This window comes from Vigna unguiculata, chromosome 9 (genome assembly GCF_004118075.2).
Source record: "Vigna unguiculata cultivar IT97K-499-35 chromosome 9, ASM411807v1, whole genome shotgun sequence".
Classification (NCBI taxonomy): domain Eukaryota; kingdom Viridiplantae; phylum Streptophyta; class Magnoliopsida; order Fabales; family Fabaceae; genus Vigna; species Vigna unguiculata.
The window spans coordinates 17990370-18007299 of NC_040287.1; positions in this window are offsets into that span (position 1 = coordinate 17990370).

The following is a 16930-nucleotide window of genomic DNA, read 5'->3' on the forward strand; positions in this document are numbered from 1 at the left end:
CGCTTGGCGATGCATGAACTACCGCTAGGCGACACGTCTAAACAAGTTGCTATTTGATTTTGTCTGGGTTTCGTTGTATTGGGTGGTTAATTGGTAAATTGATACGTATATGATTAAAATTAAGCATGCAAATGAATGTGTCATAATAGGGACTAAAGGAGGTTAAAATAAGTGAAAATTGTGAAGTGTGATCTAGTGTAATGGTTGTTTTTAAATATTTGGTTGTATGTGATAGGCTATAATTCAAAATGTATGCTAATTTGGTAATAAGAGTGAGATTGATTTATGTGATATGGTATGGATGGTGCATTTTCCCTAGACATTGGTCGTTGTGGTGGTGGTTTTGTTATTAAAGTATGTGTGCCATATTGACCAAATTGTGGTGGCATGAGTTTACATAAATATTAGACTGTACGATTATAAGACTTGGAGTATGTTGAGTGGAATGTGGCATGTTTAAAGTAGTAAATGAAGGAGAGTTGTCGGCATGATAATAATTGATTTAGTGGATTGACTAAATGTGTGCATTATGATCTAGTTATAGAACTATGACTGGAAAACCATACTTGTGCTATAATTTTGTGTGTTGTGTGATTGGAGTCCCTTAGGACCTGTTCTAAATGTCAAAAACCAGTAGCATTTAAGCTACTGGTATGGCGCCTGGCGGCGTGGGCGAGCCGCCAAGCGATAGCTACCTAAAACAGCGACAGTGTTGGTTCCGCCAAGCAGAAAAGGTGTGGTAGAAGCCCTGAATGGCGCTTGGTGCCTGGCGGCACGAGAGGTACGCCAGGCAGTCTGGAACCAAGATCCGCCTAGCGACGCGAGAGGCGCGCCAAGCGGTTTTAGGTGCACAGTCGGAGCGCGAGGAGGATTTCTACACAACTTTGGATGAAGTTCATGATGTGATGTTGTGGCTGGGGGCCCAGTTACAAGTGTAACTTGTATTGAGGTAACACGTGGCCACTTGAGGTTAGCTTGGTGGTTTAGGAAGTCTAGGAAGTGTGCGAGATTGTGGCTCCTACGACAAGGTTCTAGATGATTGCCTTCTTTAGTGCAATTGAATGAGTTTGGTAGTCTTGGGACAACTACGAACTTTAGTTCGTTTTGGGAAACTCCACTTGGTGTCGCGGATTGCGGTCGTGGGAATTTATTCCCGCGTGTCCACTATTAGGTGGAGGCCTGTAGTCGAAGGGGCGAGTAGACACTCGTGCAGCAAAGATCGATTAGTGTACTCACCAAAAGAGTGTAGAATAAAAAGGCGTCTAATGTAAGGTTTGAAGTTGAGGAACTACGAAATGGGAAATGCTAACACGAGTTATAGTTTTGAGATGCTTTAATTATGTCATGTTGTATTTGTTTTTTTTAATTGAGCTCACCTTATCTCTGTGTGTTTGGCGATGATCAGTAACTTGTTGCATGGGAGCAGAGGTTGATGTAGGTGAGCGTTGTGGATGCTTAGAGACGGATGGGGAACGACTATGGGAATTTTACTAGTTTTCTTCTTGGAAGTTTTATGGACTATTTTGTATTGGCTTTACAAATACTTTATAATTGTAATATTTGAACGCCACGATTTTATTTAGTTTGGCGTGTTGAAATAAAAGGTTTTAAATTTTCCCGCATTTGGGAAAGAATTTGATAATAAATGAGGTTTAATATTTAGTTGTTTTTATTTTAAATAAGTAATTTTCGGCTAGGACGTTACAAAGAAGGTCCTTATAGACCAAGGAAGTTCAGTAGACATCCTGTACTGGACAACCTACCAAAAACTGCAACTCCCCGTCATACCTATGGTACCCTACGACGAATGGCTTCTTTAGAGAAAAAGTATCCAATCGATGGTATATTGATCTCCATGTCGTGTTCCGTGAAGGACACCAAACCAAAAATGCACCCATTCGTTTCTTGGTCATTGAGGCACCTACATCCTACAATGTCCTCCTTGGACGACCTTCGCTTAACACCCTAGGTGTAGTGGTCTCCACACCACACTTAGGCATGAAGTTCCCTTCCTCCTCCAGCGACATCATCACCATCCATGGTGACCAACGACTTGGACGTGAATGCTACATTATGAGCTTATGACCCCAACTGCCCATTCTCCAAACCAACAATATTGAACGCCAACCCGATTCAGGCTTAACTCTATTCGGTGAGGACCTAAACCCCAAAATAGGGTGCGATTCGCGTATCGAACCAGTATAAGATACAAAAGCCTTAGAGCTATCCCTTGGAAGAATTCTTAAACCAGGCGCATGCCTGCAACAAGATGGCCATGACATAATTGCACCTACACTAACCACACACGCCTACCTATTTGCCTGGTCAGCCGAAGACTTGCCCAACATTGATTCTCAAGTTATCGTTCACAAACTTTTTGTATACAAGGAAGCCAGGTACGCCTCCCAAAAGAAAAGAAAATTGGGAGAAGAACAAAGGGTAACAACAAAAGCAGAAGCCGAAAAGTTACTAGATGTCGGACTCATCGTTGAGGCCCACTACCACTTGGTTGTCCAATGTTGTCCTCGTCAAAAAAGCTAGCGACAAATGGCAATAGTGTGTTGACTATACGGACCTTAACAAAGCATGCCCCAAAGACGGGTATCCTCTACCTAACATCGATAGGTTAGTAGACGGTGCAGCCGAGAACAAAGTGCTCAATTTCCTAGATGTCTACTCAGGGTACAATCAAATACTTATGGCTCGGTTTGACATGATCAAAACTGCCTGATGAGGCTGCCCGTCGCGGGATTCGCCGAAAAGCCTCTCAAATTAATGTTCTACCGATTGAAACTCGCGATATGCGAAGGAAACACAGCGAAAATACTCAAATATGAATATTATCACTTAGATCACTATGGTTTCTAACTAGTTTGGTAAACCCGACGAGGTGAAAACCTAATCTAGGGTTTAGTGTTTGAGCTGAGACGAAAGGGGAGAGTAATCTCAATCAATCTCACATTCATCAAAAGCTTCTTTACAATGAAATGGCATGCACCTTTTATAGATTGAAAAGCAGCCGTCAAAAAGCAATTGGAAGGAGAAAAGTAACGGCAATGTTGCCGTGAAGTAAGAAGGAACGTGAGCCATACACCCTAACAGTGCTAAAGCTGAATGTGTGAGGATAAGCCTAAATCCTAGCTGAAGACAGTGTTGGAATATGCTTGGACTATGCATGAAGAAACCTTATCACAGGTTTGAACATTAGTGACACTCCCAGCATGAGAGAAGAAACCTCGCTGGTTGTTTAAAACATATGAAGAAACCCGATCAGTGTTAGTGTAGTGAAGTCAGAACGCAATGGGCTTCAAGAAGTAATTGGGCTGGCATATTGAAATGTGAGGCACGTGCTTGCTATAGACTGGCCTAAGCCTAATGACATCAAATGTTGAAAACGCATGTGTGCATGACGCATTGGCAGCATATAGGTCCAAATACTTTATAATTGTAATATTTGAACGCAACGATTTTATTTAGTTTGGCGTGTTGAAATAAAGGTTTTAAATTTCCCACATTTTGGGAAAGAATTTGATAATAAATGAGGTTTAATATACAGTTGTTTTTATTTTAAATAAGTAATTTCCGGCTAGGACGTTATTCGAAGGTCCAAACCATATACTTATCAAAAAATCCTTACATTTCGCCTTCAAAACCTCCAACAATCAAGCCGAATATGAAGCCATCCTGACCAGCCTATCCTTGGCACGAGAAGTCAGAGTATGCGTGTGGACAAGTAAAACGAACTCCAAATTAACGCTGGGCCACCTCAATGACAAATTTCAGATTAAAGATGCCACTTTACTTCAATAATACCACCTCCTCCGCAACATCATGAAATTTGACTTCGACAAGGTAAAAAGATCTAGTATATACCAAGAGGAGATAATACGCCAGCAAACGCCTCGTCCAAATTAGCAAGTACAAAGCATAAAGGTCGACACAAATCCCTCCTGCAATAGACGTTAGCAACACCATCAACCATAAACATATGCTTAAACCTAGACAATGTCGACAATTGGATGACTCCATATATCCAATACCTGAAATCTGGGAATCTCCCAACCAACGCCGACAGGGGATGGCCATCAAAAGCAACACGATACACAATGGTCAACGACGATTTATACAAGCGTGGATACGGACAATCCCTGCTTAAGTGCATTACGAAGGAACAAGCAGATTACGTAATTAGGGAAATCCATGAAGGGATATGTGGATACCATTCGGGATCACGGACCATGACGACCAGAATACTTAGATATGGCTACTTCAAGCCAACCATGGAAGCAGATTGTCACGCTTTTGTCAAGAGATATATATCATGTCAGAAACATGACAACCTCATTCACCAGAAATAGGAACAATTGCATTTACTCTTCCTATGGCCATTCGAAAAGTGGGGGATGGATATCTTGGGACCGTTTACCCCTGGCAAGGGACAAGTCAAGTTCCTCATTGTAGGAATTGATTACTTCACAAAGTGGATACAGGCTAAACCATTGGCCACAATCACAACACATCCAACAATTCATATGGAAAATGAATCTCCCTACAATTATTCGAAGTATTGTGGGCCTACAGATGTACCCGTAGTTTGCTACAAACGAATCTCCCTTCAGTTTAGTATACGATGTGGAAGCAATGATACCAGTCAAGATCGGGGAACCTTCCTTACGAGGACAAGTATACGACTACGACAAGAACCAACAAAGTTTATGTACCAGCCTAAAGTTACTAACAAAACTATGAGAAAAATCACAGATCAAAAACATGGTAGTGAAACAAACAGTGGCGAGAAAATATAGCTCAAAACTTTGTCCACGAACTTTTGTCAAAGGGAACCTGGTATGGAGAATGGCCTGCAGTGTAAGAAAGAGAGATGACAAGTTCTCGGCTAATTGGGAAGGACCGTATAGAATACAAAAAGATTCAGGAGGAGCCGCCTACAAGTTAGATCAATTATAAAGGAGAGGAGATACCAAACATGTGGAACGTATCTCACCTCAAGTTCTACTTTAGTTATGTGATGAGTGTGTATTTTTGCCCTCATTTAATGTTTTATTCTAGGTATTTAATTGAATTTGTGTGCTTAAAGAGTGATTTAATTAAAAAATTTGATAATTAGGCTGTTTGAGCTTGTGTGATAAAAATGTGTTAAAAAGTGATTCTTAGCTGCCTAAATTATTTTTGGATAATATAACGTTTGTTGATGCAACTGAAGTTAAGATTAAGCTCATTCGAGGTGGGAAAATAAATTGATTGAAGTTACAAATCACTTTTAAATAAGGTTGAAATTAGCAAGTTCTGGAAAAATCGCTTATGCACCCTATACATTACTTATACACTCCCTTCTTTCCAAATGGACTACAGAAAGCCTACTTCTACACCCCTAACTTTGTCTATTTTCACCCCTCTTTTCTCTCATAAACTAGATGCACTTAGATCATGCCATATTTCAATCCCCACTTTTTAAATTTGTCCAATTAAAACATTTCACGTGGCATTAATCCTTACACATGCATGTGAACCAATCAGGGTGTGCCACGTCAACATCTTAAACCCTAGCTTCTTCTCCTGGAAACCCTATTAGCCACCAGTCACAGCCACCACAGCAGTGTTCAGCCACCTCTGCGTCGTCGTAAATCCCTACACCTGCAACGCACTCATGCCAGCCACCATGGAATCACCATGCTCGTCGGGAAGGAGATGAACAACCACCACGAACATGTAGATCACACAACCACGAGCAACGAGAATAAACCAAAAAAGATGCAGGACCACCAGATCTGGGTCAGCCAGCACCCCCTGCATTAGTTCACGTCGGAATAGCACCATTTCTACATCTTCACCATCCACAAGCCTCCCTCACGAGCGACAAGTAGTGACGATACCACCAGTCACGACTATCATTAACAAATATGCAGTTTTCACACACCAGAGATGCGAGTTCAACCATTAACAACAACAACAACATCTATAGTTTTCGAAGCTAAATCTTGAGTTCACCACAAATTCGCACCTCCATTAAACCTGCGTTTGAAGTTCGACTATCATCACATGAACTAGCAACCAAGCTCGTTGACATTCAAATGGCAGTCGTCATTGCACCTGCGGCACAATCCATGAAGGAGATGGAAACCCTAATTTGGGGGAGTGAAGAAGAGGTCATGTGTCAGTCTGTTATTGCACAGTCAAAATGGTCAAAGTTGGTCAAACAGGCAACTCTGGTCAAATGTTCAAATATGGTCAAAGACTGGTCAAACGAGAGGGGTTTAACTACCAATATTGATATTTTTGGATGTCTTTGCAAATTTTAACTATCAGATTTCAAAAGGGCTGATTTGGAAAATTAATACAAATATTAGTTGGTTATAATTTATCATATATCTTTAAGTAATTAATTAATTTAATTATATTAGATATTGATATTATCAACCAACTATATTTGTCCAATAGTCTATATCTCTCCAAATATTTTTTTAATATTTATATTTATCTTTATTTTAAAATATATTTGAGAGGTTTTAGCAACTGAAAAGCCCAATCCAAGTCCTATATAAAGAGAACAAGGGAGTATAAGGAAAACAAGCTCGGGACTTTGGAGTTCAACAACCCTTAAGGGGGGCCTAATTTCGTTTCTCTCTCTCTCTCTCCATTCTTCTATTTTTTTATTTTATATTGCATTCCATGGAAGGCTAAACTTCTTGGGTTGATTCCATTGTAATTTCTTAATTGGATTATGAGGTTAGATCAATTAATTTGTTTGTTCTTTTGATTCTTGTTAAGATTTATTTTCATCTATGTGTTTTGGTTCTTAATTTAGTAAAAGTTATGATTTTTACATTGTAGCAAGTTCGCACGGTGTTAAATCTACATAACATAACAATCGTATGAGTCCAAGTGTTTTTAAATTTTAATTGAGAAGTTACTTTAATTAATTTTAGAAACTTTCATATGATTGATGAGTTTTGCTAATAATTGAGAAGTTACTTTGATTAAAGGTGAAAACTTAGATTACAATTAATCAAGAAGTTACTTTGGTTAATTAGCTTTTTACTAGATATAAGAGGTAAAAGAATGGACATGATTAGGATTAGTAATATTTAATTGAGAAGTTACTTTGGTTAAATTTACTAAGATTAATCTAGAAAGTTCTCGCTTTTGATTGAGAAGTTACTTTGGTTGAAAGTAAGGGCCCCAACAAATTAATTGAGAAGTTACATTGATTAAACAAGGGTTAAATATGTTTTTGGTCCCTTAACTTTCAATGAATTTTGGAATTAGTCCATTTTGAAACTTTGGACCAATTTAGTCCTTCATCTTTCGGAATACGTGAATTTAGTCCTTTTAATCAAATTTTGGTAGGTTTATTTGATGTTTCGTACGCATTTTAGGATTGTATTTGAGTTGTTTATACTGTTTGACACATTTTTGCTTTAGTGTTATGTCAAATACTATTGTGAAACGCGCTTGAAATGTCAAATAAACTTAACAAATTTTGATTAAAAGGACTAAATCCACGTATTTCAAAAGATGAAGGATTAAATTGGTTCAAAGTTTCAAAATGGACTAATTCCAAAATTCACTAAAAGTTAAGGGACCAAAAACATATTTAACCCATTAAACAATAATGAATCCTATTTAGGAAACAATCTTTAGGAAACCAATGATGAATCCTATTTTGAAAAAGCAGTGGAATCAACCTATTTTTCTTTACTATTATTTCTATCTTATTTTATCTTTTTATCTTTATCTCTCATATTTTTATTATTTTATTTGACTAACTCTTTTGTATAGTTTTATAAGAACTAATTTGTTAAAAATCAATTTCGTGTTCGTTGGGAGACGACTTTGGGTTACTTTACCCTTTCTATTTTGTTGACTACTTTCTTGACAATACTAAAGTTGTTATAGATAAGTAGTATTAATTTGATCGCGTCAACGACAATGTTATCAAATTTGGCGAATTTATCCTTTTGCACTCCTGGGAAAAATTAAGCAATTTCAAAACTTCTTCGGAGGTATTTTATTTCACATTAACACTGGATCAAAGGAATGAACCTTACTTGAGACAAATCAATATTCAAGAAATTAAGTTACCATGCATAAACAAACAGAAAGATTCTATTTTTCACACATGAATTAATCATTTGAATTCACAAGACAATTAATTATGAAAGATATCACTCAAGATAAAATGTATATTTTCTCTCCAAAATTTACTCAAGTGTTTTGGCTTGTGTTTTCACTCAAAATACTCATGCAAGTAAACTCTCATAATACTTAACAAGACTCTAATATTTACAAACTTTTAGAAAAATATGCATCCAAAGATCATGGGGCCAAGGGAAAGGTAGGAAAGATTTTAGGATTTTTGGGTTTTTGAAATAGTAATGTAGGAAGAATAATGGAGCATAATTTCAAAAACAACTCATTTTTCATTTGTTGCTCTTTTTGACAAAAGAATCATTTTTTTTCTACATTTTTTTCAAAACTCTTTCATCATTTTGTTTTTCTCCCTTTTTGCCATTTTGATTATTTTGTGGGTGAGGTACTCACCCACATACTTTATTCCTCAACCATTCCTGAACACAATCCATTAGCTCCTTCTTTCTCCATAAAGTAGAATATGGTCTTTTTGTTTTCAAGGTTATGCAATAGGTTTAAAACAAGAAAAAGAGGTTTAAAAGCTTAAAGGGGCTACCAATGGATCAATATCAAGGTTGGCTTATTTGGCCAAGTAGCTAAAAATAAGAAATGCCTCGGTCAAATAAAATCATGCATATTCACCTAAGATGCAAAACAAAAGAGTCAAGCTAAACATTTGAGTATAAACAAACATGAGTAAGTCACTCAAGAAAAAATAGGAATGGCACATGGGGTCCATCCTTTACATTGAGGCTCAAGACTCACAAGGTCAAACTCTTTCACAAAAGATTTAATCAAGAAATTCTCAAATCAACTCAATTAGCAAATCATAGAAACAATCCACTCATATCAACATGACTTTTATATTTTTCCAGAATTATGATCATCCGAGTTATTGAATCAAATCCTAAAAATCCAATGTTAATATGTTTTATTGAAAGCAGGGAAATACTTTTGGTGGATTTCTTTTGAGACATTGTTTAAAAGTTTCACTTAGTAAAAAGTTAATACTTTCACAATTTTCTCAAAAAGAAATCACAATTTTCTTTTTTTAAAATGACAACAAAAATAGAAACGAAAGAAAAAAAATCCTATCTACAATTTGTCTCCCCCACACTTATTTAAAACAAAATGTCCTCGATGGACTTATTTTGGGGAGAAGACGAAAACTTTGTGACTATTGGCTCAATTTGGTCATATGTCAAAATTTATTTTCTCTAATTTTATAAAGTACAAGTCAACTTGTATAGTTTTATTAAAGAAAAAAAGACACATATTTTATAAAGTACAAGTCAGCTTGTACATATTTTTGGACCGTATCTCACCTCAAGTTCTATTTTAGTTAAAGTTTCCAATGTAATCAGCACGAACAACTTGTAACCTTGGGTGTACTCTTTTTTCTCACTTGGCATTTTTTCCCTAAGGAGGGTTTTGGCTAGGGATTGTTTAACGAGGCACCCCAACCTTATGAATAAAAACAAGGGTTCTCCACATATTTGGTTGATCATATGATATTTTCTTAAGTTCCCCACCACTTACCAAAGTAAGCGGCCTGGGTCGAACACTTACTCCTTAGGATATTTTCTTAAGTTCCCCACCACTTACCAAAATAAGCGGCCTGGGTCGAACACTTACGCATTAAGATATTTTCTTAAGTTCCCCACCACTTACTAAAGTAAGCAGCCTGGGTCGAACACTTACGCATTAAGATATTTTCTTAAGTTCCCCACCACTTACCAAAGTAAGCCGCCTAGGTCAAACACTTACGCATTAAGATATTTTTTTAAGTTCCCCACCACTTACCAAAGTAAGTGGCTTGGGTCAAATACTTTCACATTAAGATATTTTCTTAAGTTCACCACCACTTACCAAAGTAAGCAGCCTGGGTCGAACACTTACTCATTAAGTTATTTTCTTAAATTCTGCACCACTCACCAAAGTAAGCGGCATGGGTCGAACATTTACTCATTAAATTATTTTCTTAAATTCCCCACCACTTATCAAAGTAGGAGGCCTTGGGTCTAACAATTACTCGTTAAGTTATTTTATTAAGTTCCCTACCACTTACCAAAGTAAGCGGCTAGGGTCGAACATATCGCATAATCACAAGTAATTCAAACACGATCATAAAGCCATAAAGCGACACGCCTATAATCAAACTAAAAATAGGAGCTAACGACATCACACAGCGCGGTATGCATAATAAGACATTCATCAAATTATAACACCATAAAGATGAAAAACGATTGTTCAAAAAGGAGAAAATTGTGCAAGTTATTACAAACTTAGGATGAATATGAAACAAATTTAAAACATAAATCCTAAATATTCGGATCTGGATCCACCTCCACCACCATGGTTCCATCACCCGCAGGATTGACGCCCTCGGTAGTCGCCACCTTGTCAACCTCCTCCTCCGGGCTCGATTCCACTTCATTCACAAGACAATCGTCAACCACATCCTTGTTAACATCAAGGCCATTTGCCGCAAACCCTTCTGAAATTTGTTTATGTGCTCTTGAATGATGTGTCCCATTAAATCTTCAAGTTCACTTTCGAGCTAATCATTCTTCTCTTTCAGCTCATCGTAGTCTGTCTCCATCTCGAAAATTTTCTCATTCAACTTCTTCTCGGAGTCCAAACATCTCACCTTCCACGAGCCCAACCTTTTTCTCACCACCAGTCATTCCTTCCTTTCCTTCTCCTAGGCCGCCTTCTCCTTCGCATGCTTAATAGCCTAAACTTTCAATTCTTCTTGGAGCTCTTCCACCTTGGCCTGCCCACCTTCTTTGATCTCCCTCTACAGTAGAGTGCCCATTCTGCGACCCAATATTAAGGCCTTACTATTGAACTCCAGCATGGCTTTAATCATTGAGTTGGGTTCCATGTTGTCTATAGAGGAGACCAAAGACTCCGCCAAGGAAATCTCAATGTCACGACACACAGTTGTCTCTAGCAACTCGATCAGGCTGACTTCCGGCTTCTTCACCCGAGAGGTAGATCCCGACCCTATTAAGGTGGCCCTCACTCGCTTCAAGTCCTTCCCCACACCTTGCTTTGTAGGCATAATTGCCTTCCTTTTCGATATACCGTGGACGTGGTCCTCGACCAATGGTTCTATAGATTAGGAACATCAATATTCCCAACATTTTTGGCCATCTCAGCTTGCTCCTTGCATAGAACCTTAAACAAATTCAAATTCTTCTTGCCAAGCTGAGCCGTGAGACCTACAAAGTAGGCAATTTTAGTTATTTCTCTTGAACACAACATAGCGGTAAAAATACAAAGTGATACCTTCTAAATCAACAAGTGGGTGCATGGATAAATAAACCCTAACTAAACCCTTAGTGGGCATCTTATCGCTAAATCTCATCAACGTATCCACCACCTCCATAACAGTCACAGACTACTCCTGTAAGACCTGTGGAATTTAATTAATTAAAAGAATAATTAATTAATAAATGCGGGTAGCAAGAGCCTTTATGACATTAAATTCTAACTTGTGTGATGTGGAAAAGTACTAGCTCAAATGGCTGAGAGTACTTGGTTGTGTGAAAGGACTTGGGTTCAAGTCCCATGTATTGTAATTGTGTGTTATTTAATTATTATTATTATTATTTTAATATATATTGATCATGTTGTGGGATAATATAATAAATGAATTATATTAGTTAGCATGAAACATAAATTGGTTAAATGGTTGAGCATTGGTTTGGCATTGGAATGGTTGTGGGTTCAAGCCTTAGAGAACCCAAATTAAACTTTATTTTTGCTAATTTTAGTTTTGGCTTGAATGTGAAGAGTTGAAGGAAACCCTAGATGAATGGGCAACCTAGAAGTGGCTGAAAAACAGTCCCTAATGCACTCATGAATGGCCATAAACACTAATATTAAACCATTTTCGTTTTTATGCCATTAAGCCACATTAAAACCCAATTAAAAGGCCAATTAGTGGTAAGAGAGAGGGTTTTGGTGGTCTACCATTTGTGCTTGTAGAGGAGACAACGAAATTTGAGAGTAGTGAGGTTTGAGTGAAGCATTGGGCTGAACTGAGAAGAGTCAAGGAAGGTCATTGGGATCAAGGGAGAATTTTCAAGTGCCAAAGTTAAGCTAAGCTATGGAATCCAGGTTTGGGGAGTTTTACTCGTTAAGTTGCGTGATTAGAGTAATTGCATGATAAATAATTATGTTTTTGCATGAAAACATTGATGTTTACGTAAATTTTTTGGGTTTCTGGAATTTTTCCAGAAACAGCCTGGTGGGAGATAAATGTTCGTCAGGCGATTCATCTTTGCCAAGTTAATTATGGGTTCCTGAGGGAAGAACCGCCTGGCGGCAAAGTCCCGGCCGCTAGGCGATGCAATGCTAAAACATGTTTTTAGGTTTTTCTTGATGCACTGCCTGGCGGTGATGAATAACCACCAGGCGACGTGAGTCAATCCGACTCATTTTTGGTGTTTTGGGCCACTGGAGTGATTCTAATCGGAGAAAAAAACAACCCTAATTGTCGTGAACGAATTGAGGTCATACCTTGTTGAAATCATGTGTGATTGGATGATTAAGTTGAATGAAATTGCATGGACATGGGTTCGGGTTTACGAATTTGGGATTTTTGGATAGAAATCAATTGCATCGTGAATTGGATTGCGAGTTATGTGATAAATGATATTGAGAAATGTTTAATGTGCGAGATTTGATGAACTTGGGTAAATGAAGGTGAGGGCGAGATTCGGGTTTCTGGGTGTAGAAAACACTGGAGAATTTGCAGAGCTGCTATGCGCCGCCTGGCAGCACCAGGATTTCTCGCCAGGCGCTATACTAGAATATTGGGTTCTTGGGTTTTAGTGCATAGTGGAGATTGGGGAATCAATACATTATATGGAGTAGAAATTTTTGGAGTTTGGAATATTAGGGGGATTTGTCTATGTTGAAACTGTGGTACTAATAGTATCAACGTCAAATGGTAATAAATATGAGTGGAGTGAAGATGAGGTAATATTGAAAAAAAAAAGTGATAGAGATGAAATATAAGAATTTTGACGCTAACAGTGGCAGTTGGATGACTAGTAAAACCTCTTAATTTAAGTGTGAATGAATGAGCAAATGAAATTGGTTTCTTAAGCCTACTTGGGAAAATACTTACTGGTATGAAAAGAAGATGGGGCTAGGGTGTGAGATAGCAGTAACATTATGAAGGCTATAGGGGGTAATTAGTTGCATAAGTTAATAGAATTGTACACACTTGGGAGAGGTATGCCTAGCCTTAATTTGCTAGCTAATCAGTAAGTATATATAAGGTGATGTGATGAAGTGATTGGGGATGAAGGTAGCTAAAGATGTTGGAGGCAGTGTGGACAAAAAGGAATTGAGGTGAATAGCCAAATAATGTGTATCTATGGATTTACTCAGAAATAACGAAATTGTGATTTATGAGACACATGGTATGATGGAAGTAACTATTTTGAAGATGAGGTATGAACGCCATGAGTGGAAACATTGGGTAAGGGCCTACAGGGCCTGTGGAAAACCAGCAGTGTGCAGTTACTAGTATGTCACCTAGCGGCGAGCTAGGCTCTGCTAGGCGAAAGCATTAAAACAGAGAATCACTAGAACTGGCGCGCATGGTGGTGAGGGTCTTCCCGCCAGGCGGTATCTGCAATAGGGATGAATCAAAGGCATTACGCGTCCCCCGCCAGGCGGTCTGGAAGAGGCAGCGCCTAGCGGTATGTGTTCCCCGCCAAGCGATTTCGCTGCTGCAACTTTAGGTTAATGGTTCTACAGGCGTGATCTACAAGGCTTTTGGCGATGCTTCAAAGGTGGGTTTGCTAGTGTTCCTTGGGTTGAGCTCGGAACGTATCCCTTGAGTTGAGCTCAAGATAGGGGTTAAGCACGTGGCATTGCTCGAGTTGAGCTCGGAATGGCATCCCTCGAGTTAAGCTCAGAATGGCATCCCTCGAGTTGAGCTCGGGATGGCGGATGAACACGAGGAAGCCTTGAGTTGAGCTGGGGTTGGCGAGTGTTGCCGGTGTGAATGTGCTGGTTGTGGCCAATACAGATGGGTCCAAATAGATTGCCCTCCTCAGTAGTTGACTGACGAGTTTGTTAGTCTTGGGACGTTGCGAACTATGTTCGTATTTGGGAACTCCACCTGGCGTTACGGTGTGTGATCCGTAGTAATGGTTTCGCACACGTGCTCTATCGGTTGTGGCCGATAGGTAGGGCAGCAAGTCACCTTGGGTTAATCACTAGAAGATGTAGAACCTGATTCACATGGTGGTGGCCATGTGGTATGGAATTAAAGAAAGGAAACTTTCCCTGATTTGAATGTTGTGTTATATATATATATATATATATATATATGAATTTCTTATATATGTGAATATATAATTATATGTTAAATTGTTAAGCTCACCCTATCTACTTGTGTTTGGCGATGATCGTGTGCGCGGTACACGTGAGCAGATGATGTTGATACAGGTGGTCTTGGTGAGGCTTAGCTACGGAGCAGGGATGACTTGGGAGTTTTATGTTTTTATTATTTTATGGTTTTGAGATAATTTGTAAACACTTACGAGATGCTTTTATATTATTTCCAGATATTATAATTTATGGATTTTGGTTTATTATTGGAAGTAATAAAAGTTTTAAATTTCTCGCGCTTTTGCTCTATTTTATTATTTAAATCTGTAATATCCGGTCGGGATGTTACAACTCCTCCCTTTTCATATCCTTATATCGCCACGGGTTGTCGGTCCAACTAAAAGGGAACTTTGTACTCCCATTGTCATTACAAAAAAGTGAGCGTCCTAGATCCCTTATCACCACTTTAAAGAAACCATCTTTGAAACGTTTGAATGATTGAGAGAAGGCGTCAAATTTGCTTATCCCTGACCGGCTTATCAATGACAACCAAGTAATTGAACTCTTGGCCCGAGTGTCATAAAAAATACAAAAAAATTGTGGTGATGGCTGGAGATAAAGAGACCGACACAACACCTAGAATGCTTGCAGATAACCCAACTATTAGGATGTAGCTGGGTAGGAGCAATGTAAAGGGCATCCACATATGTAGCTAAGAAAAGTGACACATGTACATGTAGAAGAATCCTTCTATGGCTCCCTCTTTGCCATGGCAAACGCAATCAACGTCACTCACTCTTTCTAATGCAACTATGCTCCGTCGAGTACCCCACTCGAGAATAGGAACATAGTTCAACCAGGCATTTAATATGCGAGACCACCTAAAAAGAGAATACTGGGTTCGAACATCTGCAGCTACCAACTCATACCCAGCTTTTGCCGACAAGCTGCTCTCGGCTATCTCCTCCACCGAATCCTCTCTCGTCTCAACAGTCACCTCCATTGGAATCCCTCCCTCATTGGCCAGTTGGCCACTACCCTCATCCCCTAACCTTCCACTCCCACTACCTGAATTGGACGACGACATACTATCACTATCGCTAGACATACCTTTTGAATATTTTTAAGATGGTGGCAGAAACAAGGAATATATCGAACATATTTCAAAGGCAATCAAAGTATTTTTCTCAATTTTAGCAAATGAAGCATAACAAACAAATCTTCTTCTCCACCTTTATTTATAAGAACATCTACGCATCCATAAAGTTTTTTCGCCTAAACGATGTGAATGCGAAACATTACAACGAATGCAAAATATCACAAGAAACGCGAAGCATCACCAGTAAATATCGACAACACAAACCCCTCTGATGAGACCCCTAACAACTAGCGTCTCTTCAACTACTCCCATCCCTTTTGATATAGTCTTACTGACGTTCTCACTTGTCAAGACTGGAGGACTACCATATCCCCTAAGAATGCCAAGAAAGAGACAGTTTTTTGTTGCAAAGACGTGACGTATCCCGCTAGAGGCTGGGGGACTAATGTATCGAACATATGCCACCAATACCAGTATGGTTAACCACCCATTTCAAGCTGACAACACATAATCTTCGACGTGACATATCCCACCAAAGGCTGGGGGACTGATGTACTATACCGGTTCTAAACCGCCTACGTCTAGCTCAATTGAAAAAAGATGCTTAACTCAACAAGACAATACACATGGCAGATCGGGCCACCTACTCCAAAGAATAGCGCATAAGAAAGAACCGCTAACCCCAAACTTGGAAAATTGTAGCGAAGCCTCCAGTGTCAACTCACTAACATAGGGCTTAGGCTTGGCCCAAGCCCATTTAGAACCTGAATATTGGCCTAACACAACGAAGGGGGCCAGCCCATAAGAAGGTAAAAACATAATTAATGACTTTATAAATACACGTGGACCCCAACAATGAAAAGATACACTTTCATTAATTCGCTAATCTGAGATTTGACTTTTAAGATCCTTTGCTGACTTCGTCGGATTCCTTAAAGGTATAAACAACCAACATTAGGAGAAGGCACATCCAAGCCAAGGAGTAACCAGTCCAAGAAGTCAGTGATTGGGGTAAGATGTGATTTGTGTTCCCTAATATTTTGTTATCCTTTTCGCGAGAACATAAATAAAGACAAAAAACGAAAAATGTATTCTGTTCTTTTTAATTTAAATTGAAAAAATTATTTTTTTAATAAAAGAAGAAAAACAAATATATACATATATTAATATTTTATTTTAGTTTTAAAATATGTAGTACAAAAATAAAATATTAGAATATAAATAAAATTAAATAACTAGCAATAAAAAAGAATTAAAGATACTTAATAAATTAGAATATAAAAAGAATACATATATATATATATATATATATATATATATATA